This window comes from Prionailurus bengalensis, chromosome B2 (genome assembly GCF_016509475.1).
Source record: "Prionailurus bengalensis isolate Pbe53 chromosome B2, Fcat_Pben_1.1_paternal_pri, whole genome shotgun sequence".
Classification (NCBI taxonomy): Eukaryota; Metazoa; Chordata; class Mammalia; order Carnivora; family Felidae; genus Prionailurus; species Prionailurus bengalensis.
In genome coordinates this window covers 80998626-81009982 of record NC_057349.1, presented here as the reverse complement: position 1 = coordinate 81009982, position 11357 = coordinate 80998626, and the positions used below count along the sequence as shown (strand labels likewise).

Sequence of the window (11357 nt, the reverse complement as noted above, 5' to 3'; positions counted from 1 at the left end):
AATGTGCTTGCAAGACCAGCATAATGAAAAGAGTCTGTCTCCGATAAAATGGCAGGGTAGCGTTCCCAGAAACAGCATATGACCCCTTGTAAGTCTTGCTGTATTAAACCTGAGGGACGCCAGGAGAAACAGCTGCCTCCAAACATAAGTGGAAATTGAACTTAATACTCTAATCATCATAAATTGTAGTGATTATTTGTGTAAAACCGTAAGTGTGCGCTATGACTAAATGAGTCATTTACAGAATATCCTTTCAGTTATTAACTTGGCATAAATAGTAATCCCTGAAGATTAAGTTGAACACTAATCACTTTGAGCATTCAAGGACCTTTTGTAATCCCGAGTTTCTTATTTACATATGATAATTTCCCTGGTGGTAGCTGAGTAGGGCTGATCGTTGCTATGTAAGCAATAATGTATGACAAGGCAAGCTGGAACAAGGCATGGAGTTTCCCCCTCTTCTCCCAATTCCTCCCCTTCCTTCATTCCCAATTTGAGCTTAATTAAAACTCCTCAGAACTCAGCTCGGCTTAACTAGAGGGCCAAACAAGCCCTGAAATGCTGACGCCTCCTCCATTTCTGCCTGCTGGGTCAGCTCATTAAGGGTCTTGATTGTATAGCACATCCATGGTGGCCTGACCACAGGGTGGGGAGGGGGGTGCGAGCTTCAAGAGCAAAGAAGCAGAATACACCTCAGCAAGTAAATTAACAATTTGCCTGACTTTTTAAATGCATTTTAAAGATGGATTTTAATTTTTTAAGGTAATATGTGCACCTAGTTTCAAAATCAAATTTATCTTCCAGCAAAATGAGCAACTTTTGCCCCACCTCTCACTATCAGTCTATTTACCTTGTTAAAATCCATTTTCAGCTGAGTAGATTTGAAGATCTAATTGGCTTTATTCAGCAATTCATGAATTGAGCAACATCACATCTAGCAAGTAGAAAGGAGCTTTGAGGAGCTCTACAAAATTTAAGGCTTTTATAGCCAGAAGGGGGTATGGACAAGGAAGTCATTTTTAAAAAAGGGTTATTTCAACGTTTATTTATTTTTGGGACAGAGAGAGACAGAGCATGAACGGGGGAGGGGCAGAGAGAGAGGGAGACACAGAATCGGAAACAGGCTCCAGGCTCTGAGCCATCAGCCCAGAGCCCGACGCGGGGCTCGAACTCCCGGACCGCGAGATCGTGACCTGGCTGAAGTCGGATGCTTAACCGACTGCGCCACCCAGGCGCCCCAAAAAAGGGTTATTTCAGGCAACGTCACTTTCCTTTGGGGGAAGGGCAGGAGTCTACCAGGCAGATTAACTCCCTAGTGTTGACCAGGAATTTCTGACAGATTGGTTCCAAATTCCACTCCTGGGAGAGACAACAACCACAGTTAAGTTAGGTATTAACCCATTTAGCTGAAATGGGGCTTAGCATAGGTGACTCCCTTTGGGGTCTGTTTCTTTTTAACAACCCCATGCTTGTAAATAATATGTTTATACTGCTATTTACTTTTGAATTCTGCACACCAAAATTTCGACTTCATATTGTAGTGGAGGATTTAACCAATGTATGCACACCTCTCCCATTTCCCCTACCCTTTCATCCCAATATAGTTAGATCAATTTTGGATCAAATCACTCAGTATTGCATTATGACTATATAACTAGTGTTCACAACTAAGCCAAGTAAGGTCTGACTGTAATTATATTGCCTTTCTCTTAAAACCATTTGTTTCTCCTAGTACTTTTTTTCATTTGTCGATAGATCACTTTTTTTTTTTTGGTAGTTTTATGGTTTTATTAAATACGACATGCACATAAGCTGTCTGTTCATTTTCTTCGCTGCACAGCCTGGCATAGGGACTGGTGACTCTGAGGGCCAGCTGGGCTGCTCTTTCCACAATGGCTTTGCAGTTCTGGGGGGAGACATGGTGAGCAATCTGCACAGTGAGATTTGTTGCACATCAGCAGCACTTCAAGCTCCCTCACATTATGGACTAGTGTGAGAAGTAGGGGAGATGATTCATTTTTGGAAATACCAAATAAAAGCTGTGCTATCTAATTAACAATAGGTTTAACAACCTATTGGAAATATGTATGAACCCCCAGCCACAATGGAGTCCCAAACTCTTAGACACTTCCTTGTTCTTTCCCTCTCTGTTTTGCGGGCTTATTTTCATGGGCTTTGCAATAAGCATATGCCAGAGAACAAAGGGAGAAGAGACTGAAAGTCTCTGCATCACCTCCGGGAATGTGCATTTGTTCTAATCAGACTACTTTTTGCCTTATGTGGACATAGATGACATCAGGGTAAGGCTGTAACCTCTGTAGTACTCAGCCAATGAGGAACCAGGAGAGGGACTCAGGCTAAGAAATAAATTGTCTGCTGTAACTGGCCCAAGTGTGCCTGTTAGACACCTGCTCTTGCAAGAATGTTGATTAAAGCCTCACTTCACTGTGCTCTGAGACTCTGCGTCCCTCCTTTGGGTTGATGGGCTTATTTCTAACACTAGGAACTTCCGGAAGCCACTGGGCAACATGTGCTTTGTTTTCCTGTTGCTCCCCTAACCAATGCTGGGCATCAAGATCTGGCCCTTGATTTTTCTGCACACCCTATTGTCCATGCCTCTGGGTTTCCACCAGTTGTGCTTCATTCTGATAGATCAGTCTGACTGGTGCCAGATGAACTTCTTGGTCCTCTTTTTAACAACCTAGTGCTTCACCAGAGGTCTGAGGGCAGCCGTGATACCAAGTAGGAGATGGTTGCCACCTCCACAGGCAATGCCAAGGAAGAGCTAGATTTATCACCTTTTAAAAATGAATGCTCCAACAGATTCATCACCCACACCTATTAATAACTTTTCATATTCTCAAACAGTTGCAGAGCTATTTACTCTCTGAAGCCATCATTCTGTAGACACCCAGTACAATTCCCTAAGCTCCCATACAAACTCGGTGCTTTCCAGGCCAGTTCTGAGCTGTCATCCTGTGGCTGTGCTATGTCATCCAGCAACTTCTTTAGAAGAGGCACAAGTGAGGTAAACTTTCTGATTCATGAATATGATATGTCTATGTCTTTATTCCAGTCTAGCTGCCCAGTGGCCTCTACATTTCTCCCCAAGATATACCCAGTTCTGTAGTATGTTCATCCTAGGAAGGCTGACACCTCCAGGTCAGAAGACCCTATAATGGTCTTCTTGCTCAACTGTTTTCTGGAACATTTTACGCTGGGAGAACTCATCTTTTAGTTACATACTTTTTTTTTTTTAAATTGTTTAATTGTTATATGCTTAGGCCTTTTCTGTCCAAGGACATAGCCTGGGTTGAGGGGAAGAAGTCAAAAACTCAACGGCCTGAAATTGACTCTCCTTGGCCCATGAGAGTCTGGCAGTTGTCCAAGACAAAGAATGTAGGGTAGTATTCTCTTGGGCTGCCATCTGTCCAGCTGTTAGTGCCGCACCTCACTGTGGGCTACAAGTTGTGGTGCAAGGCTCACATGTTCTAACACCTGACCCTAAAGAATAAGGATTGGTCAGTCTCAGAGGGACGAAATGTCCATAAGAAATCAACACCATTTTTTCCTAAAAGGAGTCAAAGCAATTTGATATTCTTCTGACAAGGGAGAGGGAAGGGGCATCTAGGGTGCTGCTCAAATTAAGGAGAAATGGAAGGAAGAAAAAGATTTAAAAGGAAGATTTATGTAAAAAAGATTTCCATCTTTACCAGCCCTCTCCCTTGCCTCTGTGGCGGCTGGAAACGAGAGATTTGCATTTTGAGCTGCCTTTACAGGTTGGGGTGGCTGAGTCACCTACATGGGGCCAGTGGGCAGAAGACTGCTGAGGGGCTCCTGAAAAAGTCTTTTTTCAGACTTCTTTTTTCAGACAGACTTTTGCTTCTATCTGTCCTTCCTGCTTAGGACACTGTGAGGACCTAATACATACATAGAGCCATCATGTGATGATGGTGACAAAAAGCCCACCTGTAAGGGTGATGGAGCAAAGGATGGGAATGACCTTGATGAGCTGCCCCATCAGCCCTGAGATCACACTCTCCAGACTTCTTGTTAATTAGTAAATGTCCCGATGCAGCAAGCCACAGCAACTTGGATTTCCAGCCACTTGGAGCAGATAGCATGCCTAACTGATACCACCAGTCAGGGAGAGCCTCTTCCTACTACTGTATCTCTGCCATGATCCTCCATGTGACTTGGCTCAGTCCTGTCCACACACTGGGACTGTGGGCCACTCAGGGACTCAACATAAGGTTTCCCCTTACTGCCCGTCTGGCTCTGAGCTTATGCCCTGATAGGATAACAGCTTCCCTTTAGGACTGGAGTCCTGCCTTGATCTTACCGATTGTAGGCCCTAATTCTGTCAACACCACCATCAAATATGTTAGCAACTGATCCAACTCAAGGTGTCCAATTCCCTGCCTATCTGGCATCCAAATATGGTCTCTTGCCAGGTGTTCCATACTGTAGCCCATGATACCCTGCTAGAACTTTCCAAGGTCAGCTGCTTTCCTGAATGGCTAGTTACCTTCTACTGGGCACCAAGCTCCACCTGCCTGGCTGAACCACCTTCCTGACCTTTAGTGGAGTTTGCTGATCCTTCCTTTCTCAATCCTTGCCCAACCCCAAGGAGGTGTCTGGCTCCATGTCTTGTCCCCTGAGTAACACACGTGCCAAGTAGATGACATCTAGGCCATCTACATCCTCTACATTGTTGCTAGTCTGGATTTTAATCCCTTATTCTTAAAAGGGATTCTTATTCTTATAGTCTTTAATCCCATATTTAATTCCCTTTTATTCTTATAGAATTAAAAACTGCTTCTACTTTTTGAGGCAAATGGGGCATAAATGCTCACTAAAGGTTCATAAGAAAGTTGATAGAGTCAAAAAGTAGCAATGGTTCAGTCATGTTGATTTTGCTTAGCTAAAGAAAAAAGCGAAGAAGTATTTTCCATTTTTTAAGTTTTCCTCAGACTGTCTTAGATTTAGCTTAGACCTCAGACTGTCTTTAGCTTTTTCTTATCGATTAAGTCTTTAATATGAAAATTAAGTTAAAGCTATGCTATCAAGAATGTTGTTTCTTTTTCTTTTGGTAGGGGATGATTCTTTCAGTCTAGGCATTCAAAAGAATGCTTTTTTTTTTTTTATCAGTTTGATAAGTGGGAAGTTACCATGACAACCAGACCAAGGTCCCTAAGGCTGTTGTGGCTTTAGAAAGATGTGTTTCACAGTGGGGTGTATTGCCGGAGTTCACTACCCAGGCAGGTACCTCCAGCCTGTCCCTACTCTGCACATAAAGCAGAAAGAAGCAGGTGGAGCTGTGCAGACAGGAGGTCTCTCTCAGCCGTTGTAGTATGCACAGCAACTCCTGTTCTGTTTTCCCTTCCTCAGAAGGTATTTGTTGCTGCTGCAAATTCCAGCCACTATTCTGAGTGTATTACAAGCGTTAACTTGTCCAATGTTCACAAAACCTCTAAGGTAGGTACCATTATTATCCCCAGTTCACAGATGAGGGCACAAAAGCATGGGGAGGTGAAATAATTTGCTTGAGGTTTGGTAGCTAGAGCATGGCAGAGGTGGGACTCAGTCAGTATAAGCAGCTTGGGCTCTTAACATTATGCTGAAGTCTGAACATCACTCAGGGATGTAATAGGTGAATGTTTTCAGGAAACGTATAAGGTCCTGAGTAACACTGAAATGAATATATTTTATTTTTATTTTGAGAGAGAGAGAGAGCGTGCATGAGAGGGGGAGGAGCAGAGGAAGAGAGAATTTTTTTTAATATTTATTTTTGAAAGAGAGGAGGGGGAGGGAGGATGGGTGGGGAAGGGGCAGAGAGAGAAGGGGATTGAGGATCCTAAGTGGGCCCTGTGCTGACGGCAGAGAGCCCAATGCAGGGTTCAAACTCATGAACCATGAGATCATGACCTGAGCTGAAGTCAGATGCTCAACCAACTGAGGCACCCAGGCACCCCCGGAGACAGAGAATCTTAAGCAGGCTCCATGCCCAGTGCAGAGCCTAACTCGGGGCTTAATCTCATGACCATGAGATCAATATCTAAGCCAAAATCGAGAGTCAGATACTTAACCGAGCCACCCAAGCGCATTATTTTCTAAAAATTGGATTCTCAAGAGTAAAAACTTGATCAGTACTTGCAAAATGAGGGTGAAATGTCCATTAGAATAATACATCTTTACTTAAAAATAAGTTATTTGTGAATTGCTAGTGTTCAGATTAAAGAGCTAGAAGTGTGAAAAAGGAAGGAAAATATGAAAAATTTTCATACTGAAAAATTTCCTACTGAAAAATATGTCAGCATTTTCGATTCTGTGCTCTGTATGAACAAAAGCAACGGTGAGAGGCTTGTTCACCATTAAGAAGTCTGTGGAACTATGATTAATATTGTATAAGAATGTAGATATTCTGAAAAATGGAAAGAAGCAAGCATTTCAACAAGGGATAGTATCTGTGGGGAGGGTGGGAATGGAGATTTTCAGAGAAAAAAAGGAATGATGTTAACCGAAAACTCAAAGGATACCTCTAGGGGAGCCATCTTGAGTGCTGACTCCTTTCTCGTGAAAGAATTCATCTATCCTAGTGTATGATGTGAGGCATCAGGACAAATGAGTCTCTGCCTTAAGGCATTCATAAGTTAATGGAAAAAAAACAAAGGGGTAAAATAGGCAACTGCCACCCATTGTGATATGTGCCATCATAGAATTAGGTCAGAGTACTAAAGGGAATTCTGAAGGGGGGCCCTATATATAGTAGCCTGGGGCCAGAACCACATCTGGAGAGAAGGGATGCCTTGGCTGAATACTGAAGGTTGGAGAGAAGTTGGCCAGGCAAATATTATGGGGAAATGTTTCAGAATAGAAACACAATGTTCAGTGGCCTCAAGTGAAAGAGACTGTGATACCTCTTTTTTTTTTTTTAATGTTTATTTATTTTTGAAAGACAGAGAGAGAACAAGCAGGGGAGGAGCAAAGAGAGAGGGAGACACAGAATCCACAGCAGGCTCCGGGCTCTGAGCCATGGGCACAGAGCCCGATGCAGGCAGGGCTCAAATCCATGAACCATGACATCATGACCTGAGCCACCCAGGCGACCCTTAGACTACAGTACCTCTTGAACTCCTGAGGTTCAAGACCGAGGATCCTTCCTTAGGGCTGGAGCAGAGGCTGTGAGGTGGACAGGGTGAGGTGGGCCAGGGAAACTGAGAAGGGTCAAGGTCATGGTGACAGGTATGTCCCTGGGGGGATATGGACCAATTGGCAGCCCCAGGGAGCCTTCGTCCAAGTCACTGTTGTGCGTTGCATTCTTCCTGCATCCCTGCTTTCCTATTCCCCTGCCATCCATTCCTGCAGAAATCGAAAGTCATAACATGTAGACTACTGTAACTGTCCCTGGCTTAAAACTCTTCAGTAGATTTCCCATGGCATTTACGATAAGATCTGAGACACCTATAGGCCTACAAATCCTTACCTCATCTGGCCACTGTTTTCCCCTTCAGCTCCATCCACACCCACTTCTTGCCAGGGGCATGTTCTCAACAACCTGCTCCCAGCTAACTCTTGCTCAGCTGGGACCTTTAGGTCTCAGCTTAAACTGTGCTTCCTAGGAGAATCCTTCCTTGATCCCAGTAGGCTCCTTTGTTACGTTTTTCTGGGGTTTTGGGGTTTCTTTTGTTTTGTTTTTTTTTTAGGTGGAATTCACCGAACAGAAAATTAACTTTTAAAGTATATAATTCAGTGGCATTTACTACATTCACAGTGTTGTGCAACCACCACCTCTGTCTAGTTTCAAAACATTTTCATCATCCCAAAAGAAAACCCTGTACCATTATCAGTCATTCTCTATTCTTCCCAACTCATGGCTGCAGGCAACCATCAATCTGTTTTCTGTCTGTATGGATTTACCTATTCTCAATATTTCATACAAAAAGATTTGTATGATATGTAATATTTTGTGCCTAGCTTCTGTTCAGCTCCTTTACATGATTAAGTAAATTTCCATTGTGTAGATACGATCATGTTTTCTTTCTCCATTCTTCCACTGATGGACATTTGGGTTTCCAATTTTTGGCTATTGTGAATAATGCTGCTACGGACACTTGTATACAAGTATTTGAGTACCTGCTTTCAATTCCTTTGGGTGTATATACCTAGGAGTGGAATTGCTGGTCATATGGTAATTTTATGCTTAACCTTTTGAGAAACTGTTAAACTGTTTCCCTCCATGGTTGTATGGTTTTGTTTTGTTTTTAATAATCCTATTCATCTGCCTATATCCTTTTCTTACCTACCTTACAAACTCTGTAAATGTCCTGACCATATCTGATTTATTTACCAGAAGCTAACAAAGTATGCACTCAAAAATATTTGTCCGCTGAACAAAGAAATGAGTGAATATGACAAAACTGATTCACGGTTTGAACAGATCACTCAGGGTACAGGTGATAGGTGGATTGGAGGGCCAGATGTGTGACAGAAACCAGCAGGGGCTGGCTGCATTGATCAGGAGCCTGATTGGACCCATAGATTCAATGAGAGACCTTCCTCCAAGTTGTCATCACCACCAGAGCACAGCCCAGTGCACTGCATTATACCTGTTCGTTTGCTTGATATCTTCCCCCATTTGCCCGTGAGTTCTTTAAAAAAAAAATTTAATGTTTATTTAATGTTTATTTTAAAAAAAATTTAATGTTTAATGTCTCTTTTACAGAGAGAGAGAGAGACAGAGCATGAGCGGGGGAGAGGTAGAGAGAGAGGGAGACACAGAATCTGAAACAGGCTCCAGGCTTCGAGCTGTCAGCACAGAGCCCAACGCAGGGCCTGAACTCATGGACAGCAAGATCATGACCTGAGCATAAGTCAGACACTCAACCGATTGAGCCACCCAGGCACCCCTGTCCATGAGTTTTTTAGGACAGCTACCACCAAGTTTTTCTGCACAGTAGATTCCCAACCAGTGTTTGATAAATGCATAAGTGAATACAAATGCAGAAACAGTAACTGTATGACCTTAGTGAGGCAAGATACATAACTTTTATTTATTTATTTATTTATTTTGAGAGGAAGGGCAGAGAGAGGGAGAGAGAGAAAGGAGGAGAGAGAATCCCAAGCAGGCTCTGTGCTGAACAGAGCCTGATGTGGGGCTCAATCTCACGACTGCTAGATCATGACCTAAGCTGATATCAGAAGCCGAATGCTTAACTGACTAAGCCACCCAGGCGCCCCAAGATACATAACTTACATTTAAGTCTTAGTTTCTTCAGTGGCAAAATGGAGGCAGTGATGGTCTCTGCTTCATAGGATTTCTGTGAAGAGTAAAAGAAATGAAGCCACCAGGGCTCCTGGCACTGGGCTGCCCATGGCAGGCCCTCACTAGTGGCATCATGCACTCTTTATGACTGCAGACATAATTAGAGCAAGTGACCTTCAGGTAAAGGAACAAGATTTCAGCCTAAACGACGAAAAACATTCTAATGTAAATTTTATGAGAGCAGGACCACATTCATGTTGTTCCCTTTGGTGTCTCCAGTGCCTGACACAGGGCCAAGACAAACTATCCACCAATTGTGTGGTGAGACTGATCAAAGGTAGAGTGGGCAGCCTATGAGGTGAAGAGCTGTTCATCACTGGAAGTAGACAAAAACTGTCCACCTGTCAGAGATGCCGGAGAGGAAAGCCTACTTTGGCAGGACAACAGTTGAGGTGGCCACAGAGATCCCTTGTAATTCTGGGATCGTTTATGTCCTTTGATTATCCTTATGAGACAGCAGACTCCTCCAAGGCATGAGTTGGGAACAGAGTAATACAAATATGTCTGTAGGGGTAGGGGCTATGGAACATAGTACTTTTCTCATCTTTCATGGGCAAATGAAAGCATTTTAAATGCTTCAGAACTGAAAATGATGAAAGAAACTGAAATTTGGAATTTTCTGAGGAGCCTGAGTTTAAGGATGAAGGAAAGCTTCCTAGAAAGTGAGGAGCCCAAATCTCAAAAATATATCTGTACTCCCACAGATATTTGGCTATTCACAGTAACCAAAGCATGGAAACACCTAAATGTCAACAACTGAATGAACAAAGAAAATGTGGAGAGAGAGAAAGGGAAAGAGAGAGAGTGTGTACAATAGAATATTATTTGGCCTTGAAAAAGAAGGAAATTCTGCCATTTGCAACAACATGGATAAACCTGAAGGACATAATGCTAAGCAAAATAAGCCAGACACAAATACTTCATCATCTCATTTACACGTGGAATCTAAAATAGTCAAACTCACAGAAATAGTAGGATGGTTGTTGCCAGGGCCTTAGGGGAGATGGGGAAAATAAAGAGACGTTAGTCAAAAGGTACAACTTTCAGGCAAGATGGGTAAATTCTGGAGATCTAATAATGTACAGCATGGTGACTGTAGTTAAGAATATGTATTGTATACTTAAAACTTGTGAAGAGGCTAGTTCTTAAGAGTTCTTACCACACCCAACACACACAAAAAAGGAAGATGACAACTATGTGATGATAGATATCTTAATTAGCTTGGGGCACCTGGGTGGCTCAGTCCATTAAGCATCCAACTTCCAGCTCAGGTCATGATCTCATGGCTCCTGAGTTCGAGTCCTGTGTCGGACTCTCTACTGTCAGTGCACAGCCCACTTCTGATCTTTTGTCTCCCTCTCTCTGTGCCCCTCCCTCATTCATTCTCTCTCTCTCTCTCTGTCTCAAAAATAAACATTATTTTATAAAAGGAAAAGACATTATTGATACTTGAAAAAATTAGCTTGATTGTGGTGATCATTTCACAATATACACATGTATTAAAACCTCAAATTGTACACCTTAAATATATACAATTTTTTTAATTTTTGAATTATGCCTCAAAAAAGTTGGTAAAAAAGCTAGGAGTCTAAGACTCAGATAATTGTGTTTTACTTAATGTACTTCTCTTTAGCAACTGCAAAAACTTTTGTATTTTCCAATTGGAAAATTCTAAACACTATTTTCACTGTGGTAAATACACATGACATGAAGTTTGCCATTTTAACCATTTTACCATTTTTAAGCGTACAGTTCAGTAGCATTAAGTACATCTGCATTGTTTTACAACGTTCCATTTCCAGAACTTTTTCATCATCCCAATCTAAATATTTTTAAATATTAATATGTCACCTAAGAACTCTGTTTAGAAGCTGGAGGTAAACTGTTGATTAGCAATTAGCTTTTTTAAAGAAAGGAAAACCAATAGAATGTCATTTTTCCAGTATCATCTCATGAAGTTGCTTTCCTATGAAATAAAGTAGCTGAGTTTCCTGAGTAGAAAAGGTGCTTTCAAGAGATTTTCTGTCTGTAA

The 11357-nt window shown here is 42.2% G+C and overlaps 1 pseudogene; it reads right to left on the bottom strand.

Moving 5' to 3' along the window:
- Positions 1 to 520: 520 nt before the first annotated feature.
- LOC122490502 lies at positions 521 to 4475 on the bottom strand (annotated as a pseudogene).
- Positions 4476 to 11357: the final 6882 nt, after the last annotated feature.